This window comes from Delphinapterus leucas, chromosome 17, assembly GCF_059928025.1.
Source record: "Delphinapterus leucas isolate spDelLeu-1000000601 "Yukka" chromosome 17, BTC_Dleu_Yukka2, whole genome shotgun sequence".
Classification (NCBI taxonomy): Eukaryota; Metazoa; Chordata; class Mammalia; order Artiodactyla; family Monodontidae; genus Delphinapterus; species Delphinapterus leucas.
Window position 1 is genome coordinate 18,017,823 of NC_143145.1, and position 22,227 is coordinate 18,040,049.

At 41.2% G+C, this 22,227-nt stretch overlaps 1 long non-coding RNA gene across 1 annotated transcript in view; it reads right to left on the minus strand.

Moving 5' to 3' along the window:
* LOC111164414 (uncharacterized) overlaps window positions 1-4,163 on the minus strand; it is a 367,515-nt gene extending 363,352 nt beyond the window's left edge. Inside the window, exons 1-2 of the long non-coding RNA XR_016388352.1 lie at window positions 3,730-4,163; window positions 3,016-3,120 (exon numbers count right to left, since the gene is read on the minus strand). This is a non-coding gene — a long non-coding RNA (uncharacterized LOC111164414). The remainder of the gene's footprint in view (window positions 1-3,015; window positions 3,121-3,729) is intronic.
* Window positions 4,164-22,227: the final 18,064 nt, after the last annotated feature.

Here is a 22,227-nt window from a genome sequence, read left to right on the forward strand (position 1 = left end):
TAGGCTGCTGGCCAGCCTGCAGATTGCTCACACTTGAGTCTCTACCCTGATTCTATCAGCTCTGGCCAGAGTAAACTGGTCAAATGAATCAACATCAATGTTTACAAAAGAAATCCCTGGGAATGATATTTTGGGTGATGCAGGTACTCTCAAATTTGGTCTGTCCAGGACATAATAACAAGGCCCACTTAGACAGTAGGGGATAGCTTTCCTTGTTTTAAATTGGAAGAAGCTGCCAGTAACTCCAGAAACCTCTGAACATATCTTTAGTGTTCAGCAGTCACTTGAATGACCCAGTTACTCAGGCCAACAGAAGGCCACTTTTCAATGAGTTTTCTGCATCAATCAGCTGTATTGATTAAACTTCTGTTACCAGTTGGCTGAGCTGTGCTGTATTAACAATGGACCCCAAAATCCTAGTGACTTACAGAGGGCGATTTCTCTCTCATGTGTGTCCATTATGGCCGGCTCTGGCCCTGCTCCCTGCCATCTTCTCTCCAGAAACCAAGCTGACAAAGCAGCCTCTATCTGGACTCCACATTCCAGTTTATCCAACACAGTCCTAGCTTATGTCTATGTCCCAGAGTAATTATTAATAGCATATCTTTTCACTCTCAAGAGTTCATCTTCTCACTTTCAAAAATGCCTGGTTTGGACAATAAATCATGTGTCACTTTTCCTATCTGGGTTATTGATGATTTCCTGGCAAAGAAAAAAAGAGATGTTGCAAAAACACAAGCTGGCTCTTAAAAGTTTCTGTTCAGAAATGATGCATGTCACTTCTGCCCACCTTTCATTGGCTAAAGCAAGGTCTCATATCCATTCCTGAGTTCAGTAGGGTGAGAAAGTATAATTGCCCCCAAGGAGGGGCAGCAAGTATTTTGAATAAAATACAGCCTTCCACAGTGAACAATGGCAAACATAAAGAAAAAATAAAATGATATAAATGGTGTGCCTGAGGCATGTGTGTGGAAGAGATAAAAGGGTACAGTTAGAGTTACTACGACTGGGGGCTTCTATAATTTTATCAATTCCCTAGTCTTGCTCAATGCCTTCATTTTTTGAGAGGAGAAGAACTGAAGCCCGGGGAGGAGAAGTAACTTGCTCAAGGTCCTGAAAGTCTGTGGACCGGTACCTAACCTGCTAATGTGTCAGTTAAGGAGTGTGGTGAACAGAAAGGAAGGTCTGGTGATAATATAAATCATATATGTCTAAATATAAAGCAATCCCAAGCCACTGAATTTGCATAGCGTTAAGACAGATGTAAAATCAACATCGCACAGAACACAGCAAATGAGAGAGTGCCCAATAACATGAGAAACTTTGTAAGGACTGGAACATAATCCTTCCTCTTTTAGGAGGGATGATTTTGGAGAAACTTCTCCCCTTCTATTCAGACATTTATGGCATATGAGTCTCACTTCCTTCTTGTCACTAGGTGACAAGTCACTGACTACCTCCTTCTACTCCAGGGCCCAGCTGCCCAGAGATCAGTGGTTCCCAACCTCGGCTGTAACCCTCAACCCTGGTCCCCAACCCTCTTCCAAGATTCTGATTCAGTTATTGGGAGAAGAGGTGTTGAGGATTAGTACTATTTAAAAGCTCCCAGGTTATTCTAATTTACATCCAAGATTGAGAATCACTAACATAGGATTTTTTATAATATTCCATGGACCAGGATAATAGACATAATTTTTGGTCTAGCAAACCACTCTGAAAATAAGGAGATTTACATACTATTTCTTATGGACTGAATGTTTGTCCCCCCCCCCAAAACTCATATATTGAAGCCCTAACTCCCAACATAATGGTATTTGCAGATGGGGCCTTTGGGTGGTAATTAGGGTTGCATGAGGTCATGAGGTGGGGCCTGCAAGACAGAATCAGTACCTAATTAGATGAGCTCATGAGGGTGAGGCATCCACAATGGGATTACTACCCTTATAAGAGACAAAAGAAAGCTTGCTTTCTCTCCCTCTCCACACTCCCACAAAAAAAGAGGTCATATGAGCACAGAGAGGGACAATGCCCATCTACAAGCCAAGAGAAGAGGCCTCAGAATGAAACTACCTGTTTGCACCTTGATCTTGGACTTCCCAGCCTCCAGAACTGTTAGAAATAAATATTTGTTATTTAAGCTACACAATCTATGGTACTTTGTTATGGCAGCCCAAGCTGACTAATATACACCAGTTCTCTTCAAAACTTCTCAAGTCCTATTTCTCACTGCTAGTACTTCCCAAATACACACACACACATACATATGCACAAACACAAGCACTTAGTATGTTTTACTTGTTTGCCTATAGTGCATTTTTTAACATATAATTTATCACCCAAACCAGACATTTTTGAAAGTGAGAAGGTATACTATTTCATTGGTGTTTTTAGCTTGAAGATTCAGTGTCTCTCTAATGAGTATAATAAGGCTACAGGTTAGGAGACCTTTGGTCTAGCATTGGTTCTGCTACCTAACTGGATTGGACACTGGCTGAGTCACTTCACCTCTCTGGATGTCACTTTCCCATCATAAAGGAGAGAAACAACACAGACACTTTTGTAAGGTCCTCTCTTCCAGGGCAGGAGCCACACAACCATCCATAAGGCAAAAGTTCTGATCCACTTTATAAAATTTATTGAGCTTTCCAAAAATGCCAATACCCAGGACTCTCCTCTTCTCCCCAAACTGGTCATTGGTCCAGGGCAGATGAAACCATTCATTGTCTTGGTGGTTTTTAAAAAAACTTCTAACGAGCAGCCAGGATTAAAACTATGAGCTATTTTACAAATTTTTACCACTGAGAATACAGACTCAGGTGAAGTCATTTGCTCAAGAGCACGTATCTTTCAAGTGGCAAAACCAGAACACAAACTCTAGTTGTCTGGCTGCAAAATTCCACCCACTGCATGTGGTACAAGAACTCCTGACACATTATCAAGTGCCTGATGCTATTTCCAGAGCTTTGGCTGCTCGTATTTGAAAAGCTGCTTAGCTGACTGATCAGCCACACTCACCTGTCAGCTGCTGCAGGTGTCAAGCACAAAAACTGGTTTCATTGTGAAGCTGGGATAGGGATATTTTTCCATCTGTGCCCAGTTGGATATACTGGTCTTCCATATCTGCGGTTCAAAGGAGAACAAGATGCACCGAGATTAATTGTGAATTATAAATAGGAATGTTTATAGATATAGAAACGCTCTGGCTTGCATTTCCACATAGAGACTTTCTGGTACACTATATGGACGTTTTGATTAATGTTACATTCTTGGCTCGTTCTTCAGTTACTGCAACAAACAGATTTCCGTCTACATGTACTATTAACTGTCATCTGAGCTTCCCACTCAGTACAGCTGATAATTACACATTCTGGAAGCTGAGTGTCACAACCAATTAACTTGACAGGCTTCACTGATTCGGGTAGAAATGGAGACTGTACAAATCTGTTTTGTAGTATCTCGGTAGATATAAAGAAGTGATTAAGTGCAAGGACTACAATAAAATAATACTGGCTTAAACCCAGGCACATGAGGAGTGAGTAGATCGATTTTGAGCTTTGGAGCCAAAGAGACCAAAGTTCAAATCCCAGTTCTGCCACTTCCTAGTTAAAAAGCCTCCAAAAAGTTACAGTCAACACCCCGTATCCTCAGTTGCAGAACCAGCAGATAAAGAGCGCCTTCTGTACTGTTTCATTGCATATAAGGGACTTGAGCATCCTCGGATTTTGATACCTGTGAAGGGTCCTGAAACCAATCCCCCGCCGGCCAAGGGATGAGTGTACTTAGCCCTACTTTATCTTAAACTATATATCTCCCCAAAAGTGCATTTTTAAAGGTGTCTGCTTCTTCCCCGCCCCCGGCGACAGGGTGGGGCAGGTGGGCGGCCAGGCCTGCTGTCACCGCTCCACTGTCTCCGCTCCACTGTCTCCGTCGCCGTCACCGCTATGGCGGCCGCTGCAGCCTCGCGCAGCCTCCGCGGGAGAACGGGTCGCCTCGTGGGACAAAATACAGCAGCACTCAGCCTTCGCCCGCCGTAGCCCGGGAGGTGGAAGGGGAGGAAGGAGGAAGAGCCCTGGTTCTTAAAGGAAATAAATAAATGTCTGTTCAACCTACCAGCTTAAGAAATGGAACTGATCAATACTCTTTTTTTTTTTTTTTTTGGTGCCGGGGGGTGGTCAGTAGTCGTAGCTCGCGGGCTGTAGAGCGCTGGCGCAGTAGTTGTGGCGCGGCATGTGGGAACTTCGCGGACCAGGGCTGGAACCCGTGTCTTCTGCATCAGCAGGCAGATTCTTAACCACTGTGCCACCATGGAAGCCTATGTGATTTGAGGGTTTAAATCACTGATTTAGGAGATAGATTGAGTGATGAAGGAATGATAACACTTCAGTCTGTGATTCTGAATTCAGACTTTATGTATTAACTATTTTGTACCATGCGACTGCACTTGAACTACCTGTGTGTAAAAGGACAGTTTATCATCCTCTATCAGAAGAGTCTGAAACATGAGATTTGAAAAGATTTGACTCTACCTAAGACTAGAAGAAAGTCCACCTTCTTTTTTTTTCATTTTTTAATTTAATTTTATTTTTTTTTATACAGCAGGTTCTTATTAGTCATCAATTTTATACACATCAGTGTATACATCTGACCAGTACTCTTGAAGCTCCTAGAATTTGACCCATTCTCATATTCCCTTCCTCCGTGATGGTAACTCAAAGCCTCTCTTAATCATTCCCTTCCTTTCCTCTATAGTTTCCCCACCCCTATATGTATCCCTAAATACACTTATAGTCGGCTTACCTGCTCTGAACTGTAGAATAATGTTATGTGCGCCTTACTGCACTTGTTCCACGCTGTGTCTAGAATTAGTTCACATTGATGTATGTGGCTGGAGATCACTTCTTTTCACTGCTATCTAGCATTCCACCGATTGAATATAAAACAACATATGTAACCATTCTACTGGTGATGTGGCCATTTGAGATCCTTGTTCTTATGATCATTATTAAAAGAAGCACTTCTGTACAGCTTTTCCCAGTGTATCATTGTCAGTTGTTCTAGAGCAGGAGTCAGCAAATTACAGCCCAAGGGCCAAATCCAGGCTGCCATCAGTTTTTGTAAATAAAGCTTTATTAAAAAATAGTCACGTTCATTCATTTACATATTGTCTATGGTTGCTTCCCACCACTGTATCACAGGATCCCATTTGCTCTCCTGAACAGTGCCTCCTTCCCCCAGACCGCAACACAAAATCTCTGTATCCCTCCAAACAGACTAGTTTTTTTCCCTTTTTTGAAAAAAATCACCATCTTTATAGTCTCTTAAAGAACCACCCGGAATTATTAGCAATTGCTTTTAAAAACTAATTCCCTTTTCTTGAAAGCAAGAACATTAAATTTCAAACACTCTGAAAGGTAACGGGAAATCCTTGTGTTCATCTTGGGGATAGTAATTTAGACATGACTGAGAGGAATGTTTATGCTGTTTAGAAATAAAATGGTTGTTCTTTTTACAGATTTCTACCTCCTGCTTCCTATACTTCATACTCATTCTCACCCAGAGGCAATCCTTTCTAGGAATAATTCTATTCCATCTCCCTGAAGCAACTTGGTCTAGAAACAGTCAAAAGATGATTCCTTAGGAAACCAAATGTGTGGGCTAGTTTGGCCAAATGTGTGGCTAGCTACTACAAGAAGAATGCCAAGAATCTCTCACATCATGTGAGCTTTTGGAAGGAAATTCATTGCCTCCCATCTTTACAAGTGATTCCAATCCCATGCCTCAGAGCTTCACTGGGCAGTCCCAGAGGTAGCTTCATCTTGAAGCCTGTTATTTGCTTCCGGTAGAAATATGTTGCTCCCTAATAAGTAGTAAATGTGGTTTTTGGAAAATCCTTGGAACTTAATGCCATAGAGACTAGACCTTGGGAAATCTTATTTCCCTTGATAACCAGCCTTCTTGGATGGGTTCAAAGCCTATTTTCAGCTTTGACATGTTTTACTTAAGCAAGTTACTTGACTACTCATTTCCATGGTTTTTCCAACAAGCATTTTAAAATAGGCAGCAACTAGGAGAAAGGCATAGTGCTGGTACAGATAAAGATGAATCTGAAATAGCCCTTCTCCGTATGGACAGCACCACTTACAATATTTGCAGAACTCGGTGCAAAATGAAAATGCAGGACCACTTGTTGGAAAATTTTTAAGATTTTCAAGATGGTGATAACATAGCATTCAACTAAGTGTGAGGTCCTTCTAAACACGGGGTACTGTGCAACTCATGTCTATGAAAGCCAGCCTCATAATCTAGTGGATGACATAGACACAAGTTAGCTACCTGATAAAGCAACACAGAACTTATGTGAAACATCTGCACAAGTAACAACTTATCGTATAGACATGTAATTCTAAAGGATAATCAGGGTAAGCAACTGACAATAGGAAGTAGTTAAACTGGACTTTAAATGAGTGAAGACATTTTTATAGGGAGAGAGGGTGACCAAAAGCATTCTTGGCTGGGAGACAACACAAGAAAAAATTTGTGATGTGAGAATGTTGGCTTTGATAGAGGAGAGGCAGGAAAGCTACAGTGGTTAGAATGCAGAGTGCTGTAGGTGACGTGGTGGTGATGAACCCAGAAAGGTCATTTAAGGTCAATTACTGGGGTGTCCTGGGAGCCTGAATTCCTTAAATTTGGACTTTATCTTGATTTGGATATACTCAACCTTCCAAGGTTTTTAAGTAGGAGAATTATATAATCAGTTCTAGGATTCCAGACAGAAAAATAACTCCAGTTGTAATGTGGCAAATGGATCAGAGACGAAAGGGACCAGAGACAGGGAAAACTATCAGGAAATAGTTAATATAGTCCAAGGGTAAGAAGTTGGGGCTCCAGGCTACAGATAGAAAGGAGACAGATGGAAGACACTGCAGTGGTCTTCCTTCTTTGAAAATGAAAAAGAATTGCCAAGAGTGCACGTATTTCTTTTTTTTTTTAATTTTTTAAAACCACTTTATTGAGAGGTACGATTGACATGTAAAGATCTGTACGTATTTAATTTACACAACGTGATGAGTTTGGGGATAAACATATACCCATGAAAGCATTAAGGCCATAAACACGTCCATCACTTCCTAAAGTTCCCTCCTGCCCCTCTTTAGTAGCACGTATGTGTGTTGTGTGTGTGTGTGTTTGTGTGTGTGTGTGTGTGTGTGTGTGCACCCGTGCGCTAAGAAAACTTAACATAATATTTACCCTCTTAGGAACTTGGGTGGATGGGTTATAAATATTCATGCAGCTCTCCTGGAGAACTCAATGCCAACATTAGAAAGATTGTTCTTGTGTCTTGCCAAGCAATGAACAAGCACAGACCCCCACTAACAAGATCCACAGGGGAGCTGTCAGCAAGGTACAATCATGGCTGTCATGGTGGAGAACAGAAGGACCTACCCTGAGCTGCCCATGTTTGTTTCAGTCAAACTGCTGGGCTGCTGAGGTGTAGATGGGTCTGAAACACCTAATCCTTGCCAAGAGCTGGGCAAACTGGGTGAACTCACCCAGAAAATCTTTTTACATAATTTCCATAAAAGACTAAGGAAAGCATCAATTTTTTAATTGATAGATGGGTAGGAAGCAGGAAAAAAAAATTTTAATGTCCTTGCAGGATCTGTTTAAATACCCAAAGCATCATTTGTCTAGGAGGAATATTTTTTTAAATCGTAAAATTTTTGATACAAAAATAGATGACAATTATTAAAACACTGGTTTCTGGCCATAATTCAAATCAATATAACTGCAGCATCAGAACAAAGTTGTATAGAAAGATTTTGGTTCAAATCGTGATTCTGCAACTTACTATTAATCTGATCTGAGACAAGTAATTTAGCTTCTCTGAGATTTTGTTTCCTTGAAAATAAATATAATTTTATTTGCTTTGCAAACTTCCCAAAATCATTATATGAGGCAGGAGATGAACAAGTACACAGCAAGCCTTGAGGGGCTCCAAAGTGCTCTAGAAATCAAAGATCTTACTAGCAGTGCTACAGACCTTAATGGTCTGTAATTTTTAATCCTACAGAATTAATTGACTTCCTTATAGCAAATATACTCCCAGAAAAATGTGGATTAGAAACCACTTGAATTGTCATCCTTGTGTGTATGTGTTTTGTTGTTGTCAGTTTTTGCACAAACGTATAACAAATATTAGCAGACATCATAACAAGGAGTAAATAGGAAAGCCTGCCAGAGCCTTCAGTATGTAACCAAGAAAATATATTTCATGTATGCTGTCTTCTGAGCATATGGGAAATGTTAAAATAAGTGAACCCAACAAATACTTGTAAATCACATTTGTTTTTCTTGCTTCCCTGCCCCCAACAACAACAAAAAACACTCATAAATCATCCATTTTATGTATAAGCACAGTGGTTACCTCCTACTAGGCTGCTTCTGATGGTGCAAACTGGCCATGTTAAGTCCACCTGTTCTGGCATAAGGAATTCGGCTGGCTGTGGCTTGGATATGCCTTAGGTTCACTAGGTGTATATGTGTCCCTCTCCCACTAGAAAGAAAAGACCTTCAGGGCAGGGACTGACTTCTTCCTTGTTGTATCTTCAGCATCTAGTTCAGCGCCTGACACACAGTAGGTGCTCATTCAATGATGAAGGAATGAATGAGAATTTAAGAGTTCTCGTAAAAGGATGCACAGCCAATTTTCTTCTCCATATGATTATCCAATTTTCATGGGTAGATGTTTTCCTCTGATGTGGGTATTTTTGCAAAGACCACACACACTAAGGCATCCTTTTGCATTTTTTAATAACCCAATTTCACCTAATGTACAGTTTTTGCAATGAGTATGAAATGAGTTTACACATGTAGGGAGTTTAGCGTTTACATGATATGTACTCAATAAGTTAAATATTACATTATTTATCTACAAGAGGCAGAAGAGTGACTCTGAAGCCAGATTACCTAGAATCATACCCTAATTCTTCCATCATTGCTATGTGACCCACATGTAACTTAACTGCTCAATGCCTTATTACTTTAGCTCTGTAATAGGAAAACAATACAGCTCACTTTACAGCATTGCTGTGAGGCTCACATGAGATGCTATGTTTGAAGATAATGCAAGAAAATGGAACACATGTATGGTGGTGGGAACACAGTAAATACTCAATAAATACTAGAAAATAAAGAAAGCCGAAGAAACATTTGTTAATCACCTGCTTTATGCCAGAAACTCAGCTAGCTGCTGTGGAAGAGAGACAAGACCCAATCCCTCATAGAATTCAGATTCTAGGCAGAAAGGATCTCAATCTGGGTAACAATGATAACAGGGATAGTTACACTTTCCCTCCATTGTTCCTTCAGAGCTCTGGACCAGCACACAATTGAGAGAAAAAGAATTTTTACAGCAGCCATGTAAATGGACTGTTAAATGGCTTCTAACACTTCAGCTCTTGGATGTAATTTGGATACAAATAATAATAGTAATAATAACCTTACCATGCTGAAAATTCTATATTTGATCTCATTTAATCCTTACAACAAAATTGCAAAACAAGTATAGTTACCCTCTATTTACAGATTGAAGTTCAGAAAAGATAAATAATTGCCCGAGGTCACATATCAAGTGTATCCCATAACTGCACTAACCATGCCTGGATACTTTCCCTGGCCTTTTGCTGGAACTTGGCAGCTAAGCCAATAAGCTCAGCAGGAGTATATTCTCTCATCATGAACACTTCCTGAATTAGGGACTGCCCTGTTGGCTGGCACGGTTGTTGCTGTGCTTTTGCTTTCCTTTGTGTTAGAAATCAGATGGCATGGGGCCAGCACAGCATCTTCCTCTTTGTTCTCCTCACTTTCCCAGGAATTCCACCTCCTGGCATCCCAATCAGGCTGTGTCACAAGGGCTCAGGCCTTAATCCGAGCAGCTTTCGCCCTCCTAGCTTTGCAAAATGGCACACTGAGGTCTCTGATTTATCAGCCTGTTCTCCCACCTTGTCTGCCAGCCCAAAGCTAGCAGAGCACTGGACACTGCAGGTCCTTCTCCAACCTCAGCTTTTCTTCCAACGTTCTCACAAGATCTTCAGCCTCTAGTTGGGCATCAGTGGCCACAGAGCTGCCCACAGTGGAGGTCAGCCCACCACATAGCCAGGCATTGCCCTTCTTTGCCTTCCTGCAAAGAACTTCTTGAAGTTCCTCAAACAAGCACATCAAACCAGCCAACATTTTTGGGACATCCCAATACCTGCTCAGTGGTCCACAAACATCTGACATACTGGCCACCCCTCCCCACATAGAGGTTGATGGCCAACTCTGGATTTCCCCTGTGGGCGCATCTATCCCAAGACCCATTTCTTGTCTCCTGGCTGAAGGAATTCAATTGCTGGTTCACAACCTCGGGAGCTTCCTGGGTAAAATCTGAAAGCAACCCCATATATGGAGGGCAAAGGGAGACCAAAGAAAGAGACAGAGCCCTCCAGATCGGTAGGTGGCAGGTGTAATAATCAAGGGAACCTACATACAAGGCTCGTCTTGGGTGGCTACAAGATGCGTAGATCTCAGCACCCACCTTCCAAAATCTTAAAAGTTTATATATAGAGAGAGAGGCCTTAACCAGTTTCAGTTACATATACCAGGCAGATAGTCCCGATACCTAAACTCTCTCAAGGCTCAGTCCTTGAAATGGCTCCAGTTATGGGAACTATGGGTGGAATGTCTATTTCAAGGACAGAGAAGGGGGTGAGGAGCCTCTGATTGCCCGGGTCCAGCTCTCTGGTCAACCAGCAGTCTCATCCTCTTGATAACCTCCTCCAACTTTAAGTGTAACCAAGTTACATATCAAGTGTAACTGCTCTAACAAATAAACTCGAAATTGTGTAATGTCACAAACACAAGAGAAGTTTCACTCTTGCTTACATAATAACACTGAGTAGGCAAACAGGAAGGCAGAGACACAGGTTGCCAGAAGCTCTGTCAACATGTACATTCTAATAAAATAGGGAGGAGAAAGAGGATTTAGACGGGTACATGGGAGATTTAGTGGGCCAGACCTGAAAGTGGTGCACATCCCTTCTGCTAATTTTCCATAGTCTAGAATTTAGACACACGGTCACTCTTAACTCCAGGGAGAAATGGGGAATGTAGACCCTGGCTGGGCAGCCACCTCCTGCGCATAATTCTGTCCTATGGAATGTAAGCACAAATATTTGTGTCTTCAGTCTTCCCTAGACAAAAAGTAAGTACCAAAGGCATGATTCCAATCCAGGTCTGTCTGTCTCCAGAGTCCATGCTTCTAAACACTGGTAATCACAAAGCCAGCCAAGAGCTCAGTATTGCCCCTATGCTGTCCATGTTTCAAATCAGTTCATCCTCAAAACAACTCTATGAAGTGAGTGCTATTATTTGATAGACAAAACATGACCCAGAAGGATCAAACAGCTTGTTCTGTGTGACCTTCGGCAAGTCACTGAACTTCTCCACTGCTCAACATTCTTATCTTTAAATGGGCTTTATAATAACACCCTTTAGAGTGTGTGTCTGATCAGAACCTGTCCCCCCACCCCCAGTCCCTGATCCTGACAACTTCCCAGGACCCTTCCAACTCTGCGTGCAACCCTAAAGCCAAGTTCTGAGATCAGCCTCAAAGGATGTCTTCTACCAGTTATCCCAGGAGCAGAATTGAGCTGTCCCCCAGGATGCCAGCCTTTGCTGGCAAGACAACCTATGGACTGTTATTTTGGCCTGTATGATGCTGCCTCTAGATTATCTCACTTTCTAGATAATCTTTGCTGTGGGTTATCCAGGCATTCCACAATAAAACACCCTACTGAGAGAAAAAGGTTTTTGGCTTTTGACCCAAAGATTTAATGTCCTTGCAGCTTTTGAAACACAACATTTCTCCCTAAAAGTTTACCATCAAATGGTGACATCTGTCAAGAATAAAAAGCTATAATTCTATTCATATACTACTTTGAAGTTGAAAACTAAAATTACATTTACTGGACATAGATTTAAAAACCTCTATTTTCAAAGTAACCACAGACCAACTTTTTACAGTGGAGCCTCATATCAGAGTAAATTTCACAGGGGTTGCTGCTTCTGAAAGGATTTCATGTCATTGTGCTTACAAGCCCAGGCATTGGAGCCAAGTTGCATACGCTTAAATTCCAGTTCTGTCACTCCCGCTAGCTGTGCAACAAGGGCAAAGGGATTTACTTTCTCTAAGCCAGTATTTCACAATTTGTAGAATGGGGACAAATCCAGCGCCTGCTTTAGAGTGTTGCTGTGGAGATTAAAGGACTGAGGGTAACCGATGTGATCACTCAGCATAGTGCTTGGTAAACACTCCCTGGATTGGGTAAGGTAAGAAGACATTTTATTTTCCCATTTGTTTTCCTAGATTTAGGGCCTGCATAATGGATCAGACAGAAATTTCCTCTTTCTAATATCTTGAGCCCATCAATTACTACAGTATGATGATCAACCTGTGGGTAGAATCTGCCTCTCATCCTACGTCACGAGGGTGGCCCATGGCTCCAGAAAGTATATTCCCCCAAACAGGTTTATCCTGTTCACCCAGCCTGTGATTAGTGTGATGCTAATTTGTACCTCCAGAACTAAAAGAGGGGAAAAGGCTTTATAGGACAGTTGTTAAAAGCTTAGCTTTGGAGCCAGATAGACAAATATTAAGAATCCCGCATTCTGTGTGGCCTTGGGCAAGTCGCTGAACTTCTCCACTGCTCAGCATTCTTATCTTTAAATGAGCTTTCTAACAATACCACTTTTATAGGTTTACTATGAGGATTAAATCTGATGTGACAGACACTGTGCTAAACATTTTATAAACGTAATAAGTCTTCAGTGAGTACAGAAATCCTTTAAGCCTTGTAACGGATTCTCGTTTTTTCTTCAAATAAAGACATGGTCAATGTAAACGTAAAATGATGCAATCACTATGGAAAACAGTTTGGCAGTTCCTCAAAGTTAACTGTAGGATTGCTATGTGATCCAGCAACTCTACTGCTAGGTAGATACTCCCTCCAAAATGAAAACATATGTCCACACAAAAACAGGTACACAAATGTCTGTAGGAGCTTGAGTCATAATATCCAAAATGTGAAAACAACCCAAATGTCCATCAACTGATGAATGAATAAACACCATCAAATACTATTCAGCAATAAAAAGAAATGAAGTACTAATACATTCTATAACATGGATGGACCTCAAAAACTATATGCTAAGTGAAAGAAACCAGACACAAAAGACCACATATTGTATGATTCCATTTTCTTTTAACTGAAGAGTAGTTGATTTACAATGTCATGTTAGTTTCAGGTGTACAGCACAGTGATTCAGTTACATATATAAAGGTTTTATATATATTCTTTTTCATATTATTTTCCCTTATAGCTTATTACAAAATATTGAGTATAGTTCCCTGTGCTATACAGTAGGTCCTTGTTGGTTATCTATTTTATACGTGGCAGTATGTACATGTGTGATTCCATTTGTATGGAATATCCAGAATAGGCAAGTCTACAGAGATTGGAAGTATCTATAGATTAGTGGTTGCCAAGAACTAGTGGCGGGGAGATGAGGTGTAAACTGGTACGAGGTTTCTTTTGGGGGTAATGAAAATATTCCAAAATTCTATTGTGATGATGGCTGCGTAACTCTGTAAGCACACTAAAAACCATTGAATTATACACTTAAAACAGGTGAATTGTATGGTATGTAAATTACATCTCAATAAAGCTGTCTACAAAGAATATATAGGCACACTACAGAGATGTTTCAAGTTTGGTTCCAGACCACCACAATAAAGCGAATATTACAATAAAGCAAGTCACATGAATTTTTTGGTTTCCCAGTGCATATAAAAGTTACGTTTCCACTATAGCAGTCTGTTAAGTGTGCAATAGCATTGTGTCTAAAAAAAAAATGTACGTACCTTAATTTAAAACAATTTATTGCTAAAGAATGTTAACCATCGTCTGACAACTCAGGGTTGCCACAAACACTTAATTTGTAAAAAATGCAATATCTGTGAAACACAATAAAACTAGGTATGTGTGTATTGAATGGTAACTACATCTACTGTAGGTTCCTGGCTGGGATGTCGAATATATTGATTTGTGTGTTATAAACAGTCAAAATGTAGCTATTGAATGAAGAGCAAAATAGAGAAGCCTAACTTTTCCTCTGAAATGTCCTGCCATTGCCAAAGAGTCTTCCTTCCCCTCCTAGCCAGAAATCAAGTTGAATCAAGTGCCAAAGCCAACCTAAAGAAGTTGAAAGCGGGGACATTTTTCTTGCAGTAGGTATTGGTGTAGGAACTAGACCCCTTGCTGGCTGGCTCTTTGGTCTAAATAAGCAATAACTTCTCACTACAAATACACACACTCTCTTCCATACACAGCCAAACAGTCTGAAGATCAGAACGTTGTTTTAACAAGGTGACCAGACTAAAAGATTTTAATGACTTATTCAGTCACACCATTGTTTGAATGAATTTTTCCTCGGTGTTTATGGGTTGTTTAAGAAAAGAAACATAACATAACTTATTCATTCATTTAGTTAATATTTTTAGATCACCTACTCAGTGCCAAGCACTAGTCCAAGTGTTGCATATACTCAAATTATTGATCTACTTGGACCACATCAAACAGAAGCATTTTATCTCCTCAAGATGACCCTCATGTGCTCCTGGAGATCAAATAGGAATGCAAATTTAATTAAATTAAGGTCTGGTCAGCTATCCAGGAAAAGTAAAAAGCATACTCTAGTTGCTTAAGATCTTTAAGCAAAGAATGATGACACTTGACTGTCCATTGAGAAACCATTTCATATTACTCTGGTCCTATGTCTTCTGTACACACTAAAGTATTTATCCAGGGCTTCCCTGGTGGCGCAGTGGTTGAGAGTCCGCCTCCCGATGCAGGGGACACGGGTTCGTGCCCCGGTCGGGGAAGATCCCGCATGCCGCGGAGCGGCTGGGCCCGTGAGCCATGGCCGCTGAGCCTGCGCATCCGGAGCCTGTGCTCCGCGACGGGAGGGGCCGCGGCGGTGGGGGGCCCGCGTACCGCAAAAAAAAAAAAAAAAAGTATTTATCCAAAGAGAATGTTGAAAGGAATTTATTCTCCAATGAATAACCTGATTCTCCAAACACGAAATTCACTACAGTTTCCAACACAAGAAAGAGGGGAAAATGGCACAGAAGGCGATAGCATGACACACTGAGGCACCAAACTTGAGTCCTCCAGCCTCCTCTGTGCTCGAAGCTTTACCTTGGCTGTTCCCCTGAGCTTTCAACTGGCTTCAATTACCTCTAGATTTAGCTTCAACAAACAACCAAGTATTGAAAACTCAATTTTCCATTCTTCAAAGTGCATTACCAGAAAAAGTGAAATGCAAGGCAACAAAGAGCATTTAATCATTAGGATCTTGCCCCTTGCTGTGGTGAAACCACACGGCTTGGCCCACTTCCAAGGCTGGAATTAATGAATGAGCAGGATTCTCAGGGAAAGCCTTTAACTACAGTCTGCTTAGCCCACAGAGCCTGCCCCTTTATTGCTCTTGGCATGTCTGCCTCTGTTTCTAATGGATCACCTTCCCGGGGGAATACGCACAGGGGGAAAGGTGCAGCCTTATGAATTCCTGTTTCCATTTCTTTTCTTCTCTTTAGAAACAGACTTAAGGAGATTTAATTATGCTGAAGCAGAAAAGTCTTGAGTCTTAAGACTAAGACAGCAATCAACTGTGTTCCCTCTCTGCCATTTCTCAGCTGTGGGGAATCTGACACTTGCTTGCAGCCATGCTCCTAGGCTCCAGTATCCCAACATCCAACCTTCCTTCAGCTCGGACCTCATGGGCCTCACAGCATCAACATCACAGATCCCTCTACCTATACTCTACCTTCTTGAAGAGGCAGTGTGTTGTTGAGTCAGGGTCAAGGGCAACGCTGGCTACATCCTAGGGCTGGAACTTCATTAGATAAGCTAGGTTAAGAGCTTTTCGGCTTCTATTCTAGGTCTCCTCTCCTGATTGCTTCTCTCTGTTGGGCCAGCCTAAAGCTAGAGCAGGAAAACAGGCCTGAGGGTGCTTTGTGCCATTTACTGTATGTAGGCTACCCAATAATCATATCCTTCTTCTTATACGGACGTCACCTCAATAGGCTTTTAAGGAGTTCCCTCTACTCTCTCTAGACACAGACTGGCAACTGGCGATGAATCACCCTGCCCACCTCTAACCAATGGGTGAGCACATGACATAAGCTGGGGCCACATGCCCTCCCTCCCCCAAATTTTACTCTTCAGCAGGATGATTAGAAAAACTGAACACAGATTTTTTTCTTGAGGAAGAGGACTGTTTAGGGGAAGACACATTATCAGTTCCTGCTCTAAAGAGTCCACTTCTCCACCTTCTACTGCCCCCAGCACACACAGACGCACGCTGTTGTCCTGTTCATCAGCCTCCCTTCTGTTCCACGAGTAATTCCACATCCTTCCAATAAATTCCTTCTTTGCATCAGTTAACCAGAGTCAGTTTCTGATACTTGAAACCAAGCAGCTGCGTAATAGGTTCATTTTTTTCTCAGTTGAATAAAGCCAGCTCAAGGATGTAACTGGTCTCTAAAGATGGTCTATGCTTCCAATCTTCAAGGAAATCTTTGTAAATGTACATTATATCTGTGTGGCACTTCCCAGGCTTTAAAGAACTCTCTCTCTCTCCACACACACACACACACACACACACACACACACAGCATGTGCATATATATAATTACGCATTCATATATACACGTGCGTGTGTGTGTGTGTGTGTGTGTGTGTGTGTGTGTGGAGAGGGATAGAGAAAGAGAGAATCATTCTCAACTGAGACTAAAATAAAACAAACGGCTCTCCAACTCTGTGACATAAATAGCTATTGAACACAGAAAAAAGTGAAATGAGGTGCTTAGAAAAAGAATGGCATTGTAAATGTCCTCAGATTTTCTGGCTCCAGCCCAGAATGCTTTTAAGTAAACAACACGCAAAAGCATAAAACCAAATGCTTTAACACTTACTAATGAAGTATTATAGACCCCTTATCTCATTGAATCCTCTTCATAGCCATCTGGGATACTATTAGGCTTATTTAACACTATGAAGTAAATGAGGATTTCAAGTAAATTGTCTTGTGTCTCAGCTAACAAATTAGAAAAACAAGATGATGCAACACCAGATCGTTTGGAATGCCAAGTCTATGTTCTTTACCCCACATCATATCCATCCTCTACAATGGGGGAAGAAATATACCCTTAATGGACTTAAATCAGAAAACACTTTTAATAAACCTTACTTGATAATAAACGGTTTAACTATGGGAGGGAGGGGTAAATTTCTGCCACTGAACATATATCAACATAAATTCAAGGTAGATTCAAGAGTTCAATGTTTAAACATGAAGCAATAACCAAGTAGAATAAAATATAGGCAAGATTTTTCTGATCTCAGGGTGGGGAAAGCCTTTCTAAGCTAAACAAAGGAAGCATCTTAAAGGACATTATTGATATATTTGACTGCATACCAATTAAAAACATCTGTAGCACAAAAAGTACTATGAATTGAATCCAAAGACAAACAGGAAAAATATTTCCAAAATACATTATGCAAGATAAATAGTCTTAGTATATACATATTTCTTCTAAAAGAAAAATTAATCAACACTTCAATATAAAAATATAGTCAACAGTCGCACAGTCAAATCACAGAAGTAATAGATAGGGGAAGAATACATCTAATTTAAAAATACAGGTTCTCTAATAATAAAAGAAATACAAATTAAATAAACTATGAGTTTCTATTTTCACACACCACATTGACAGAAGTTTTTTAGTTGTATCAATACTATTACAACACTGAATGCACTGAGTAATTCTGTAGCAAAGACTTTAATAATATGTAACAAACACCTTAAAAAATGTCATTATAACTTGTCTCAGTGGGGAAGTGTTTTAAAAATACATTACATTTATATGATAAAACGCAAGGCAGTTATTAGGTGATAGGATAATTTTCATCTTCTTTGTTTATACATGTCTATATTTTCCAAATTTTTACAGTGAGTATCTACAGGACAATGTGTGTGTATGTACATACATATAAACCCATATATTGCTATACATACACACATGTATATATATATATATATATATATATATACATACACATACATGATTTTTTAAATTTTGCACATTTAAGTTTGTATGTATTCGTGTGTGTGTTTATTGAGAATTTTAAACTCAATGGGGCATAAATAAGAAATCATTTCATTCTTATCTAATTTTGTCAAATCTCCCTTTTCCCTCCCATGTTGATACCCTAGGCAGAGTCCATAATTTCTGGATTCTTTCAGTGATTTGGAAACTCAGTCTTTTCATTTTAAAACAGAGTCTGTTCTCTGCTTTGGGGCTCTCTCCAGCTCCAACCCCAGGCAATGCCCCAGCTTAGAGGCCCTCAGATGGAGAGGGGGCCGTGGTCTGCACTTGCCCTTTCTAGGTTGAGGTGGGGAAGGACGTGGTGGCTCCTGGGATACCCCCTGCTCTCCTTCTTATGGACCCAGCTTTTCCTCTCTGAGGGGCAAGGAGCCCAGGAGGCTCCATTGGTGGACCCCGCAGAGCCCTCTTCACATGGCTCCCTGCTTTGCAAGATCCGCCTGTGCACCCACTTCTTCTGCACCCTTTCTCCTCTCCGCCACTCTGATGTTCCCAGAGCCTTTTGTTTCTGAGGCTTCTATCCGAGCAACTAAGCCATTCAGGATAGAGGTCTCCGGGGCTTACCCATCATGGGGAGCGGAGAAAGAGTTAGAATACAGAGCAGGCAACTAAATGCCTCTGGACACCTCAATTTCTCTTCATTCCTGTCCCCATGAGCTCTCGCCCTCCAGCTCCCTGCCTCCCACTCTCCTCCAACTCATTCTCCACCCTGCAGCCCAAGGACTCCTTCTAAAACCCACACCCAACTGCTCAAAAACCTTTCAGTGATTTCCTGCACCCTGAGGGGAAGCTCCAAAGCCACTCACGGGGCTGTGAAATGGCATCTGGTTTCTCCTTAGTGTCTACCTTCATTTGGTCCTCCACTTCCTCTCCCATCTTAGCTGCACTGAATGTTTACCCATCTCCAACTAGCCGCACTCTCCCCATCAGGTCTCCACACACGTGTTCCCTTTTTCCAACATACGCTCCGCCATGCCCAGTCCTATCACATCTGCCTCCCCCTTCACCTAATCAGTGTCTGCCCATTCTTCAGATTGCAGTCTAATCTATTACAATCCCTCAGGGAGGTCCCCCTCCTGAGACAGGGCAAGGGCCCCATGGACCCTTCCGTCACCTGTCGTACACTCATTATACTATTTTGCGATCACTGATTTAATTTCTGTGCTCTCTCATAGGCCATGGTTCCACTGAGAGTTAGAATTGCATCTGCCATATTTACAGGAGTTTATATCCTCAAGACCTAGCACCTAGTCACTTAACCCAGAATAATAAATACATAATGAGGATTTAACTATAAACGAATTCCTAAACTTGGACTGAAGGCTGCTTAAGGGTATCTGGCATGGTCCTCTGCAGGACACAAGCTGAATAATCAAAAAGAATTGAATAAAAGGTGTATTTTTTCCAAACTGTGGGCACAGCCTAAGGAAAGCAGCAAGGGTGGAACAGCATCCTAAGACATGTACCTAAGGAATCACTTACTACCCCAAGGCACAAAGGGGAACAGGAGGGTGCCTCGGTCAGGATCTACTCAGAGATAGGTCTGCACAGAGAAGGATACCTGAGCAGAAGCAAAGCTGATATGAATCTGCAGTTCAGCAGGGAGTCAGGGAATGAATACCTGAACTTCTCCCTCCTCTCCACCCCCATCTCCTGTTGGTGTCTTCCATTGCCTGAACAAATCCAAAGCCACAGGACAAGGAAGTACAGTGATGTGGTCCATCTAAACCAGGTTTCCAGGGTGCAGAGCAGGGTGGAGAAGAAGAGGGGGTAGATTTGGAGTGGTACCAGCACCAGCAGAGGTTTTCCTAACTCTACATTTCTTTGTATCCCCCTCAGTGCCCGGCACAGAAACAGTGGACCATAAACACCCATGAAAATGGATCCACTAAATTGAATTGAATGAAACAGAATGGAATTGAATTGCTTTGAACTGAATGGAGCGAACCAGACTGCTAAGTAGTTTCCAAGTCAAAAGTTGTCTTATCTTTATGGTATAATCATGGATCTTGCACCCCTGAATTCCAGTACAGTCTCTCTAAGCCTCCTGGTTTAGCAGAGTTTGGAATGCACAACATCCCGTGTTCCGAGCAATTCCAGTGAATCCTGCAATTCACTGTTACATGGCATTGTATGTAACTTCATATGTTATCTTTAATTCCTGGGTCTCCCTCCCCACTAAGTTTATAAGGCATGGTAAATTGGGCAAAGAAATATTGTTTGTCTTTAGGGTTTCAAACCCTAAGAGGTAGTAGACTGTTAGGGGTTTATACACATGCATTAAAAAATGAAAAAAAGGAAAGTGCTACTTTTACATGGGATTTCCAACATTTTGCAGCAGCATCTGTACAAGCCTCCAGGTGCTGGTATTGGCTTGTACAGAGCAGCACCTTGTGAACACGAAGCTGGTAATTTACCTGGTGCAGCATCTGGGAGCACAGAGCCATTTGAACAGCAGCTGACGCTGGGGCAGGTGGTGTGCCCAAGGCATTACTGGCGTCCCATTAGGAGAGCAGTCAGAGTCCTGGAGTTAGAAGGGTCACATGGGCCGAGTCAGGCTGACTCTAAAATAACCTGTCCAAAAATCAGTCATTTTAGTGGAAACAGTTGCCAAACTCTTAAAGTAACAATCAGATGATTAGATAGTCCCCTGTTTACCCAATCATGTTATTATTTTAGCGTAGGCCCAGTCTTAAAAAAAGACAATTTAAACCCAGTAATTAAACTTGAACACAATGCGGGACTTCCCTGGGGGCAGAGTGGTTAAGAATCTGCCTGCCAATGCAGGAGACACGGGTTCGATCCCTTGTCCGGGAAGATCCCACATGCCGTGGAGCAACTCAGCCCGCAAGCCACAACTACTGAGCCTGCATGCCACAACTACTGAAGCCCGCACTCCTAGACCCCGTGCTCCACAACAAGAGAAGCCACTGCAACAAGAAGCCCGTGCACCCCAATGAAGAGTAGCCCCCGCTCACCACAACTAGAGAAAGCCTGTGCACAGCAACGAAGACGTAACACAGCCATAAATAAAAAAATAAATTAAAAAAAAAAAAGAAAACTTGAACACAATGCAAGTCCAAAGTGTCTAGTCGGACTAGAGGGTCCTTTATGACTCCAGTAGGGGAACAGAACCCAACCTAGCTGCTATAGGAAAATTATTCTTTGTCAGATTTTTGGTATAATAATGAAAATCATAATAATTTCACCCACAGTTAAAACAGTCTGTGTAATTAAATCATGGTATAATGCGATTATATGGCTATACAGAGGCTGAAAAATCACTGATCTTGATGTCAAGGTCTGACAGAACACAAAAAAGAAACCCACAAAAACCTCACAAAAGTAGTGTTTATAGAGTCAACTATAAAATAGCACAGTGATGTGATCAGTTGTGTAATACGGAAACTCAAAAAAAAAAGTTACATCATTCATTAAAACCTACCTAGTCTGTTCATTCCAAAAGAGAAGTCATTTTAAATTAGGTTCAAATAGCATAAAGGGAGGTGGAGATTTGAAAATGATAAGGACACACTTTAAGCCAAAAGATTTTACGTCACTTTGCTGTGCAGCAATGATCAGCACAACGTTGTAAATCAACTCTACTTCAATAAAAAAAGATTTTTTAAATAGCTATCCACTAATGATGAAAAATCTGAAAGACAAATTAAGGAAAAACGCCCATTTACCACTACAACAAAAAGAATAAAATACCAAGGAATAAACCTACCTAGGGAGACAAAAGACCTGTATGCAGAAAACTATAAGACACTGATGAAAGAAATTAAAGATGATACCTACAGATGGAGACATATACCATGTTCTTAGATTGGAAGAATCAATATTGTGAAAATGACTATACTACCCAAAGCAATCTACAGATTCAATGCAATCCCTATCAAATTATCAGTGGCAGTTTTTACGGAACTAGAACAAAAAATCTTAAAATTTGTATGGAG